The sequence below is a fragment of the Notechis scutatus genome, chromosome 2 (genome assembly GCF_049901735.1).
Source record: "Notechis scutatus isolate UNSWTSFEM ecotype Mainland chromosome 2, rNotScu1.2, whole genome shotgun sequence".
Taxonomy (NCBI): Eukaryota; Metazoa; Chordata; class Lepidosauria; order Squamata; family Elapidae; genus Notechis; species Notechis scutatus.
Genome location: NC_142010.1, coordinates 188,146,572 through 188,159,759, shown reverse-complemented (window position 1 = coordinate 188,159,759; position 13,188 = coordinate 188,146,572). Strand labels below are relative to the sequence as shown.

General features: G+C 38.4%; 1 long non-coding RNA gene across 1 annotated transcript; it reads left to right on the top strand.

Moving 5' to 3' along the window:
- The first annotated feature begins 9,632 nt into the window (after positions 1-9,632).
- On the top strand, positions 9,633-12,707 carry LOC148132439 (uncharacterized). Its single transcript, XR_015747342.1, has 2 exons — positions 9,633-9,714; positions 11,609-12,707. It is a non-coding gene; the product is annotated as an uncharacterized LOC148132439 (long non-coding RNA).
- The last annotated feature ends 481 nt before the right edge of the window (positions 12,708-13,188 follow it).

Below are 13,188 nucleotides of genomic sequence, written 5' to 3'. Positions count from 1 at the left end.
TCATTGTTTTTATTTTGATTTATCTGGCAATCTGCCAGGAAGAGCATTATGGAATTTCTGGCTCAAGCAACATCCTTATTTGTAGTCTACGTCTAATACAGTTTTATATAGCTGCACTATTAAATATGGATGAAAGAATATTCCGTGTGAGAAGGGGCCTTCTTCAGAATAAAAGCTTAGTTCTCTTTGTGGCTGCATAGGGAAATAAAAGAGATCAGATAACACCAGCATCAACCCGTAAATTAGCCTAGATTCAGATAGGATTGGGTTTTGGCTAATTGTAGACAAGGTAATTGGATCTGGAGCTAAACAACAGCATCTTCTGCACTATTTTGTTCTTCTCTCATCCCCTTAAACTCAAGTAAAATAAAATCCCACAAGGTCTTTTTTTTTTTTTCAATTCCACCTTTTTTTTCATATATTGTACAACCAAGGCGGCAAACATACCAATATTCCTTCCTCCCAAAATAGGTTTTGTTTCTTTTCTGCTAGTAAATCGATAAAAGATGCCTCATACTGGGGTTGACCTCTGGAGCCTATATCCATGCAGTTTCCTGAGCTGCATTATGTCCATGGTTTGTCATCTCTTTCTTCTGGGATATTTTTTTTAAAATCCCAATTTTTTTTTTTACAGCTATGGTGTTTCCTAGTGGTGTTCCATCCAAATAATAACCAGGATGATCGTGCTAGCATCTGTGAAAAGGTACTTAAAATGAAAAAGCAGGTGGGGGAAATATAGCTTTAAAGAATAATCTCTATTCTTTAAACAAAATTATGTGAGCAAAATAATGTAGGATTGTGATTTAAATCATGTGAGCATACCTGTGTATGGGTTTGTTTGTATGCGTGTGCTTGAGGAGCCCTCCTCCCCGCTTTTTAGATTTTTATCTCACTTTTTTTTTTCACATACAGCTCAAGGTAGTAAATATACCAATATTCCTTCCTCCTTCTATCCCACCCCCAACAAGGCTGTAAGGTGAATTGGGCTCAGAGAAAGGGTCTGACTCAAAGTCACCCAGTCAGCTTTCATGCCTAATAGTGGAACTAGAGCTCATAACCTATTGGTTTGTAAGCCAGCACTGTAACTATTGTATCGAATTGGGTCTCAAGTTTTTTCAATGGTACATTTTATTGTTTCTTTTCTTTTTTTTTCTGATTTTTCAAAAATGTATGGATAAGATACTGTTACTGGCATGAAGCCCAGATAGTGAAACTGATTATGAAACTAGTTGGATTTTTTTTTTTTTATATGTAGAAATAAAACACATATGGGACTTCTAATCCTGCTTAACTAATACATTAAACTAGTCTCTCTTTTTTTCAGCCATACTTTGTTCCACTTACAAGAAAATTGAAATGTTAAGAAATGGGAGCACAGACAAACTGCGTGACAAATAAACAAACAAACAAAAATGATACAGGATTTTCTCCCCTGGAACGGCATATTGTAGAGAATCGTGAGAAATTTAAAACATACTTTCTTGTATGGATTTTTTTGGCAATGCCATGAAATAAGCAAATTTGGAGTCACCCTTTAAATCCTTGTTTCTTGTTTCTAGAAGTTAAAAGTAAGAACACAATGGCTCACTCATGATCCTTACCCCATTTGAGGAAAGTTCCTCTTTCTCCTTCTGGAAGTCAGAGGGAAAAGTGACAGAACATACCTTTTTTTTTTTAAATGACAAAAACATTTGAGCCAAAAGAGGGAAAGCATTTGCAGCCAAATGATAAAGTTAGCCTAGCTATAATTCCCTTTCCTATATTTTATGAACAGTGTACTCATTTAAAAGAACACACCACGTTTAATAGTGATTTCCCGCAAGTCCTTTAAAAGACATAAAATGATAAAAGTACCAATTTGTGCAGAGCTTTTTTGATTGGGGCAGGGGAGGGAATGATGTAAACAAATGTTGACCTGACAGCTGGAGTCATGATATCTTTTTTTTTTTTTTACTCACACTGGCCTACTTCTAATCTTCACGATTCAAGGCCTCTAGGCTATGTCCAGTCTTTTGTGTAATGTATCAACACAGACCAGTAAAAAGAGCCCCTTTCCCTCTCACTTCCAAGGAGACTGAAAGCCTCTGCATTGTATGTGTCACAACTTTCTTTGCTTGTAATCATTGCTAACACACACACACACACACACACACACACACACACAACCATGAATATGTATATGTAAATGCATATATGTTTGTGTGTGTGTGTGTGTGTATATGCATATGCAGGTTTGTACATTTGCATGTATACAGACAGACACACACACATCTCATAGAACTACAGTATTGATTTTGCCTAGTTGGATTCAGCCATTGCATGAAATGCACTCCCACCCATTCTTTGCAACTTTTAGGACAAAGCTGCCCTTTGCATGTTTATGCTGACCTTTGAACTGGCACATTTGATACAAGGAAACGTGCCAGATGGTAAAGAAAAGTGGTGGGTCATAGAGCAGCCCTCCAGGGGTCAAGAGTCATGAAATCCTTCTCCACAAAAGCCAGCTTAAAAGCAACAGTTTCCACAAATGCCTCTGAGCGACTCTCGCAGTTGGAAGGATAAAGGAAAGGAAAAGGGTGACTATTTTGCTGCTTTGGTTTAAATGGCTATTTCACTGGACACTTTCAGGAGGAAGCATTTCTCAATGTTCATTGGGAATGATGGACAGATGGGCTGACTAGTTGAAAAGGAAACCTGTGGTAGGCAGGAAGCTAGGAGGGACTGAACAGAGCAGGGCATTATAATTAGAATCTGGGATTTTAAGCTACACCTAGCCTTGTACTGAAGGCATTGTTCAGATGGGGGTTGGCATGAAAAGATGAACTGTGACATTAAGTGATGGGTCTTCCATCCTAAAGCTCTTGTGCTGCACAGCGGGTGGTTAATGTTAATGGCTGTGAATGAAGGAAGCTCAGCAGTAATGAGGTGGGGGATCTTTATTTTTTATTTTTTTGGTACTATTGATTTACCTTTTCTCTTCCCCTCACCCCCACCCCCGACCATAGCCTTAAAATGAGAAACTTCCAAATGTATTGGATGAAAGGCCGATCTAGATGATAGGTGCTCTAGTCAAGCTACATATGCTCTAGTTCAGCTACATATGGAAACCCACCAAGCGAAGTATGCTCCTGTTCATGTTTCCCAGTCATTAAGATGTAGAGACATGCTGCTTCTGACACGGGTAGCACTGTATGGCCTTGATTTATTTTTTATTTATTTATAACATTTGTAATAGCCACCTAACTCTAACAGAATCTGGGTGTGTACAAAACCAACATTGCAATTCAGATGCTGCAATAAGAGTAACCTTGAGGAACTGGGGGAAGAGCCTCAACTAAGACAACGGTCAAACAAAAGAAATGTGAGTGTAATTGGAGTAAACATCTCAGTCTTGACCTTCCCTAGTTGTCCTGTGGACAGATGGAGAGAATAGAAAGACTTTGCAAGATTCTGTTACTATAATCTTATAATAAACGAAGCTTCCCTGCAATAACTTCAGTTTCCTAGTTTAGTGTACCTCCAAAGCTCCCACTCTGCTGATATTTAGAAGGGCCTTGAGGACTTGGTTATTTCCTGAGGCCTTTGGTGAGGAAGATTGAAGCCTTTTTCCCTTTCCTTTCTTGTTCAGTCTGTTGTCCTTGTCATCTTTTACATTTTTCCTGGTTATTATTGCACTTTCTTTGTTTTAGTTATTTGAGACATCCAGAATCACTGAGAGCCAGGCAACATACAAATCTGCTCAATAATTATTTCTAAAAGTACAGAAATGCAGCTGTATTTAGCTATCTTACCATTGCCTATTTATAACTATCCATTTTTTATTTATTTTTAGTCATGCATTACTGGAAATCCAAAACAAATGGCACTGACTCTTCAGTGCCTCATGACCTACTGACCACAAGGGGGCAGTAGGGGGCAGATAGAGAGACAGGAATTACTCTGTGCCTTTCTGTCTAGAATTTTGCCTGCTCTTTGTCTAAGAGGCTGCTAATCTGGAATCACACACAGGGGCAGAACACATGGTCTAGGACTCTTCCCTTAGTGTGTTGTGGCTTGCTAGATCCTAGGCTTTGCCAATCCTTCTAATCCATTACTGGTAAATACATCTCTTTTCTGTTATAGTTCTAAGAGTTGTTCCACTAATCTTTGCTCAGGTCAGGTTCCTGCTCTCAGGAATGCTCAAATTATACGCAAGAAGCACTTCAACTTCCAACATTTATATCCACCGTAGTAACAACATTTCTACACACACTAACAACTTACTTTTTAAAAGAATCTCTGATTGGAGTGTAGAAAATGGTTAGTGAATAGAACAATAATATCAAACTCTGTTACATATGTTTCTTCTTCAACACAAATTGTATGGTGAAAAACAAATTGCACTAATATGTCATTTTTAAAAAAAGATATTCAAAGTAGATCTTCAAAATCTATGTTGGATGAAAACACAACTGTTTTAAGCAGGGTTTTTTTTTTACAAGTTGAAAATCAATAGTGTATTTTAGTCCCAAAATGTATTTGTTTCTTAAATTTATATGCTACCTGTGCCATTGTTGCAGTGCTTATGGGAGGTTTACAAAATGAGAAAAGGTAAAAAAGATATTGCAGGACAATTATAATTAAATACAAATCAAGAGTATAGGCAACTTAGGGATGGTAAGTCTATTGGGACTCCAAGCCAGCTGACAGAGCCAGGTTTTAAGGCTCTTTCAGAAGACCAGAAGTGTGGAGAATATTCCAAAGGGTGGAGCCACAACAGAAAAGCCTCTTCTCCTAGACCCCACCAGCTGAAATTCCTTAATAGATGTAGTCCACAATAACTCTCTTCCGCTGGAGCCAGCTGGGAAGACTAATCCCGTTGTAGTGAGATGGCTCCTCTTGTTACCCTGAATCCATGCCATAAGGGGCTTCAAAGGTAATGACCAACCCCTTGAATTGGAAAGGAAAGCAAACTGGCAACCAGTGCTGTTCGCACAACGAGTTACATGTGCCATCAGAGGGGCCTCCACAACTGTCTCTGCACTGCTGCATTCTGTACCAGCTGTAGTTTCCAAATATTCTACAAGTGTAGCCCACATTGTAGTACCACATTGTGGTACTGCAATGTAGAACACATTGCAGTAATCCAACCAAAAGATGATGAGGGAATGCATGGCCTCACGATAAAATTAAATACTGATATGGACTAGAGGTCTTCCTCAAGTCAAATACCCTGTTTCTCCAACAATACGGCCTCCCCCAATAGGAAGTCCCAGCATGTTTTATAGGCATGAAATGAAATTAAGCCCCTCCCCCCAAATTAAGGCCTATATTAAAACATGCGAAATGGGGGGGAATGGTGTGGGGGGGCTTGCTGTTAGGAAGTACTTTTGTTGCACACCTGGATATGGTGCTGCCTGCGTTGACCCTGATACAAAGTGCCCCACCAATGCCGAGGTCAGCATCCAAGCCGTCGCCGCCCGCCTGCCCGAAGATGCAAGGGGGGGGGGAATTAAGTCACCCCCGAAAAGACGGCCTAGCCATTTTTTTCGGGGCTCAAAAAAAAAAAAAAAAAGACCCGGCCTTATTATATGAGAAACACGGTAGTGTATCCTGAGATTTTGCAAAACAGCAATAGCACGTAGACTTATATACCGCTTCACAGGGCTTTACAGCCCTCTAAGTGGGTTACAGAGTCAACATATTGCCTCCAACAATTTGGGTCTTCATTTTATCCCCCTCAGAAGGATGGAAGGCTGAATCAACCTTGAGCCTGGTGAGATTTGAACTGTCAAACTTCAGGCAGGTGGCAGTCAGCAGAAGTGGCCTGCAGCACTGCATTCTAACCACTGCGCCACCACAACTCAATGCTATGGATCAATGAAATATTTTTTTTACTTTTTCAGTAGTCCCAAAGGTGCTTTTGCAAGAGGCAACTGGACTACTTTGTTTTTCTTTGAAGATGTTTCACTTCTCATCCGAGAAGCTTCACAGAGCTGAAGACTTGGGCTGAAGCTGTTTAAGTCTAAATTCTTTAAAGAGGGCCTTTAAATTGGTAACTGTCATTTCTAACATGCGCATTCCTTTGTTATTATTTTTAAACAGAAAGGACAAGTAGAAAGCTTTTTACCACCAAAAGAGGACAGCTGCAGGCACATTGGTGTCCATCCACCACATTGCTTACCTCTGTTCTAGGGCTTCTAGCCAAGGAAAAGATGGGCTTCTTAAATGAGAATGCTTGGAGGAAGTCCAAAGCATTTGGCAAGGCTCCTTGGAACTACCATGGAATTAGAGGTGCCTTATGCATGCCAAATGAATCTATCAAGACTGACAACAGTAATATCCAAGTTGCTCCTTTTCTTTCTTTTACTTTTTCCTATCTTTTGCAGACTGCTTTTTTCATGTTTACCACCAAGAATGCCAAGATGTAGCATGATAGAAAGACAAGGTAAATTGAGAGGGAGATAAATGCTATCTTCTATCCCCAATAGTTAGTTTGTATTGTGACATAAAGCACATCTAAAAAATCCTGGTTAAACAATAATGTCTTCCACAGCACGATTTAAAAAAAATAGATGCAGAAGAAGAATTAGAATTGGGGTGATTGTATATGTCATGCTTCTGTTGGAGTCTGACTCCAAGGGAGAGATGGAACAGCTGATAGGGAGTGGGAGTGTGGCTCCGGTGGTTGTGGAGGAAACTGGGGAAGGGCATAGGCCGGATGGGCATTCAGAGGAAGACCCAGGCCCATCCCCCCTTCATCCTAGGGCCCGCAGGGAGGAGTGGATAAGGGAGAAATGTGAGTGGTGTGATCTACAGGGGAGGAAGGGGTCCTGATCCCCTTCATGGGCTGCAGCTGGGAGGACTGTTTAAAAGGACAAACTGCACATGGCAAAGTTGCTGGAAGCAAAGCGTGCAATCATGTCGGAGTTTATCTGTGTTTTGGCTTCCTCCCAACTTTGGTTGCTGGGTTATCTGGTAGAAGTCTGCAATTAATCATCCTTGCCTGCCGTAGTAATTCCTTCAGTGTGGTTTGTGTTGGGTTTTTTATTTCGAAATAACTTTACTTTGGGTGCAGATTGCATTTACTCCTTCCATAAACTGTTTCCTTTAAGAGTTTGATATCCAGCCGAGGATAATTGGACATTGGGGCCAAGTTAGAGGCATTAAAGGGACTTTCTTCTATTTTTGTGACTTGGTTATTTTTGTGTCATCACGGTATAATTGTGTGTTCCATTAGAATTGGGGTGATTGTATAATTGTGGATCACTCTGCAACTAAGTACAGGTAGTCTTTGACTTACGACCATAACTGAGCCCAACATTTCTGTGGCTAAGTGAGACATTTGCTAAGTATGTTTTGCCCTATTTTATGACCTTTCTTGCCACAGTTGTTAAGTGAATCACTGCAATTGTTAAGTTAGTAACACAGTTAAGTGAAGTTGATTTACCTTGTCAGAAGGTTACAAAAGGTGATCACATGACACTGGAACACTGCAACCGTCGTAAATGCGAGTCAGCTGCCAAGCATATGAATTTGGATCAAGTGACCATAAGGGATGTTGCAATGGTCATAGGTGTGAAAAATGATCATAGATCACTTTTTTCAATGTCCTTGTAACTTCAAATGGTCATTAAATGAACAGTTGTAAGTCGAGGACTGCCTGTGTTGCAATCCCTTTTACCAGCTCTCCCTCTGAGTTGTTTTTTCCCCCAACCAAAATAAGAACTGTGCTGTATCTCTGTTTTATTCCAGGAATCGCTGGATTGGGTGAGAATCCAACAGCAAGAATATTTCCGCTTTTCTCCTTTTTTCTCAGTGCTGCAAGATATCTGTTTACCTGTCCTCCAAACTGTCTGGAGGCAATGAGGAAATAGGTAAGCAAGCCAATAGCAGTAGAGAAAATGAGTAGATGAGCAAGCTAGAAGAAATCATAAAGAAAAGAAGTAGAAACACTAATAATTAGCAGCAGTTGCAATGAATGTATTGGCTTAGCCAGTGAATGAGACTCATTGAATATTCCCCTGTTCCCCCCACCACAACACCCCCAAGTCTGGTAGTGTTTCTCTGTACCTTCTTCCCAATTTGACTGTGATCTTCTCATATAGATGCATTGTGTGTGCTATGTGACAAAAGCTATGAAGACGAGCCTCTGTAGCAGAAAATGGGTGGCTTTTATATAAGGGAGTCCAGCCACACAGCCCCAATTTCACACTATTATTTTTATAGAAAAGAGGCTGTTTAATATACCATATAAGTATTTTTTTGTTGTTGAAAAACCTAACTGTTGTCTTCTAGATGATGCATTTAAAATTCTATTTTATCACTAACAAGCTTTGATACACACAGGTGACTTATTGTTCTGCCAGCTCCTAATTTGGCTTGAGTTGAATACCGTTTCCAGTAACTTTGGTAATCACTCATTTGTTCTGATTAGATGTTTGCTGCCCTCCTCATTACAATGGGAGCAGAGGGTCACTGCATGCAATGCTTAAGTGTTACAATCTCTTTTGTGCATGGATGTTGTCCTTTTCATCTTGGCTTTTCCATTTATGTTCATTGTTTGGAGAAGAAGATAATTTGAGACCTCCCTGAAAGGGTAATTGGGTTGGGAGTGACAGGTGGTGCTAAGCTTCTGTGGAGAGAGGATGGAAGGAGGGAAGTTTGCTTGGAGATAGAAGATAGATTGCAGAGGGTTCCTAAAGGGTAGCAATCTGGCTACTTTCCTGTCCAACGGTTCCAGTGGCTGAGCCACGCTTCCAGATTGAAATACAAGAAGGTTAGGCTTGAATTCACATAGAGCAACTGTCTTTAAATACCACCCAAAAGCTACAATTATAAGAAGGAGCACATTATACTTGAGCCCCAGGCCTTTCACTAGGCTTCCAGATGCAATTAAACATGCTGATTTTGATCTATTAAGCCTAAAATGTCTTGGCACCTGCTTACCTTCACAACTGCATACTTTGGTTAAAATAAATTCTACCATTGTGGGAGAAAGACCAAATATAACCCTACTTGTGGCTGGGGAGGTAAAGCTAATAGGCACTGCTTTTCACTGCAACATCTTTTTGGGGGGTGGTAATGGGGGAGTTAGGGAGACAGCCCCCTCCCTGATTCATTCAGGAAATGAAAAAAAAAGAGCTTCTTAATTTACAGCTTGAAACAACATCATTATTGTGATGGAGTAAAATTAATTGAAGTTAATATTTATGATTGTTTTTTCTACCATTTATAATAATTCCATGGAAGTTTTTTTTAAAATATATATAATGCATCATGGATATTTTAGGTGCGTATCTTGCAAACCCCCAAAGAGCTTTATTAGATTTAAGAAGGATATAAACCGAGTGACTCACTAGATATAGAAGAGTAATAAGTTTGTCTTTTTTTTAAAAAAGCTCTGGCTATTGGAAGAGTTTCGAGTTAATACAATTTAATATGAAAGTACTTGTTTTTGTATTTGTTGTTCAAGATTTTTAAATAGTATGAGAAGTGAAGGGACTTTCAAGAGCTATTGTGATTTATTTTTTATAAGGGAAAGTGGGAACATCTATAAATGAACACAGAATGACAAATACTAGTGAGACAATTCTTCAGAACAAGAATATTATGCAAATCAAGCTACAATCCAGTTATGCCTGAAGAATTTAAACCTCTTAAATCTAATCCTTTCTGCCTAGGTGTTATCAGAACAACTGTGCTGCTTCATCAGGGAAGGTTCTATTTAATCAGGTAGGTCTTTTTGGGATGACCTTGTTAGTTGCTTCATTAGAAAAGAGAACTTTTAGTCCACAACCGATGTGTGGTAAAAAATGTTAATCCAATTGATTTATTGGGATCATTACCTGATGTTCTAAGGTTTTTTTTTTTACTCCACAGTTCATAGCTAAAAAAAGCAACTTCTTTTTATATGTCAGATTTAGCATTTCAATATTCATCTTCTCAAAATTGATAGACTTGTTGTGGAATAAACATATAAAAGTGCCCTTGACATTTTGGTATTTTTCAATAAATTGACAATGAATATTGGCAGACACAATACTGTTTGCTCTTTCAAAATGGAAGAAATTTTAACTTGTATAGTTGTATGATGAAAGTATGATAATTATATATTCTCCCCTCCCACCTCACTCCAGTGCTTGGCCTTCTGAAATTTGCTCTCTTCGTATTTGTTCTCTTTATATTTGTATACATGCAGTATACAAATATTCATTTTAATAAAAATAAAACATTTATATCAAAAAGAAGTTTCCCTTCTGTTAAGTTGATACTTGCTTGTTGTTTCACTTATTTCATTTTATTTGTTCTTGTTTTTACAAAGGATATGTTAAACTTCACCTAGTTAAAAAAAAGAACAGAAAAGGAAAAAACCTAGTATAACATTATTTCCAAAGAAACCAAGTATATTGTAGATGTAGATTTCAAAAAGACAATTTCTCTATTGTTTTGGAATTTTTGAAAGCCTATAGCTTCTTAATTTTCCTGAACTATGACTTTTCAAAAATGTATTCATAGAAAAGAGCATAATTCATAAACTACACAAAATACTTCTCAAGATAACTTTGCTTCTTCTTTCATAGCATTAAATCATATCAAACCTACTCTCTATTTGATTTTTTTTTAAAAAAAATCTATTTGAAAAATATTATTCTATGTATACGTATTTGGACAGAGGCCTGGATTCATACACAACAGGACTAAAATGCCTAGGATTAAATTCCCTAGATATAACAAACCATATTGTTCAGACCTTGGGACTATGGCTGTAGCTGTTTCTTCCAGTTTGTTCATCTTTTAAGATGAGAAGAATATTTGATTGTATTTTACCCTTGCTTATACATTCACTTTATATTTACTAAAATCATCAGTAGCAGCCATAGTGGTAGTTAATAGGCATTAATGATAAACAAGGGCCCATCTTAAATGGTGATTTAAGATGGATGAATCATTCAGAGATGATTCTTCATGATGATTACCAACCAGCTCTTCTCCATGCTAATCTTTTGCATGCACCGCACAAACTTCCTACATCCCTTGCCGAGCTCTATTCCTTTAGGCCAGCTGTATTTATGTCACATAACCTAAGAGGGCAGGCTACTCGCTGACATCAAAGCCTCGTGAAGGCCTGGTCAGTGGGGAGCCATGAAGAGCCATCTGCTCTGTTCTTCTGTGGCAATGGAGAATGTCACCTCTGCCATCCTCTTTAGATTATGGGAAGAGAATAGAATCACTCTTAACTAGGCATGTTATTAGCCAAAGGGTTTGATTGTGTTTGTTATCCTTTTTTTTTTTTTTAAAGACAGTAAATAATGAGCAAAACTAATAAAGATTCAAACAGGGCTAATAGGGAGCCTGAAATTACAGGCCGGCAACCCATTTCATTCATTGTATGAATGTTGAACGATTAAAAATAATTGCCTCCATACCACCCACACAGTGCTTTGGGGAGGGGTGGTGGTGTTTCAATTGTCCCAATTGGCCTGGTCTGGCTAAAATCTATTAGGGAACAGCTTTGCTTTAAATTTTATGAAAGGATGAGGGAAATGCATTATTGCTAAAGGGAGACCTTCTGTTCTGCCACAAAACTATTGAAAATATTGATGCTTGGAGACACTTCTTATTTCAGTTACATGAGTCTACTTCATATGAGATTGAAAGAAAAACACATTCTGCAAAACCAGAACTTTTTCAAAATTTTGAAAAGCTGTGGAGAAGCTCTGTTTGGGTTACCTCAGTCTCGTCTCTGGTCTTTTTCTTCTTAGCACATCCTATTTCTATATATTTCTCATGATAATTGGGACATGTGAGGAAATTTAATATACTAAAATAACTCTGGGATTATATTTTAGTGGATTAATGAAAAACATCAACCTGTCAAATGCTGAATCATGCTTTGGATGGACTCCCCCCCCCCTTATGTATGAAGCCCAAGGCAATTGATTTATTATTTATTCATTCAGAAAATTAACACAGCTATTGAACTCATGTGGTCCGCTGCCCCATCATTTCTTCAAATTGCCCTGTGCAAGTTGGAGGGGAGACTATTGGAGAAATAGTGGGCAGGAGTACTTGATCGTCCACCCCCTTTCACTCCTTTAACCCTCAACCTTCACCAGATGGGATTCCAGAGATAGCAGGGGTATACCTAAGAGTTGTTAATAATATATGGACCTTAAAGAAAAGGAAACGGAAACTGAGCTGTATACACGACATGGAAATCATCAGCATATTTTGCAGAATTACATTCATGATTACTGAATGGTTATTACCATCATCTACCACTTTTAAAGGCCAACATTTGTTTATTATCCTCAGCATGAAAACAACTTGATGGAATACTGTAGTAGGCAATATTTTTTTACAGCCCCACTAGTTCTTTGCAGTGTTAATCCTGCCACATTTTGTCTCAGTAATGCAGTTTCAGTAATCTGTGCTCACAGGATAACGAATGAAGAGTTTTGGGCCTCTGGTATATGGTACCAACATGTGTAGCTCCTATTATATTATTAAAAAGTTACTACTAAACTTGGATGCCCTTGGAAATGTGTAGCAGGAGACAATGTTTAGCTGAGTTATTAAAGCCAGCTGTAGCCCAGTGATTACTCAGAAACCACAGTAAATGCACCACTCCTGCTACTATTTCAATCCTGTACCCCCTTTAACTAAATATATTCAACATGTAACATCATAACTTTTAATAATGAAAATAAATGCTTGTGACTTCATTTTCTTTCATCTCATTTTCTACTCTAGAATTCAAATTATTCATCTCTGTCATTATTTGCTTATGTGACAATTCTGAAGTTTATGTTAGGTCTACAGTATTCCTACATTGGGTTACATTCAAAATCTTCCATGGATTATCTCATACATTCTTGTTGACCTTGATTCCATCTGCAATGTCTTCCATCAAACTGAAGTGTCCTGATTGCTTCTATTAGGGATTTTAAACCTTTGTCAGCAAATGGAAACTGTTCATTAAAAATAGAATCTTTGTTAAGAATGGTGGGTTTCTGAATGTCATCTGACAATATCCATCCTTTCTACTGTATCTTAAAAAAATGTTAGAAACAGCCCAGTGGGTGATGAAAGGCAGGAGTGGATGGCTGAGTGAGATGACAGAGTGTTTTCTCCTTTAGTCCCTTGAAGAGTTTTCTCCCTAATTCCTTGTGTGAGGATATCTATCTATCTATCTATCTATCTATC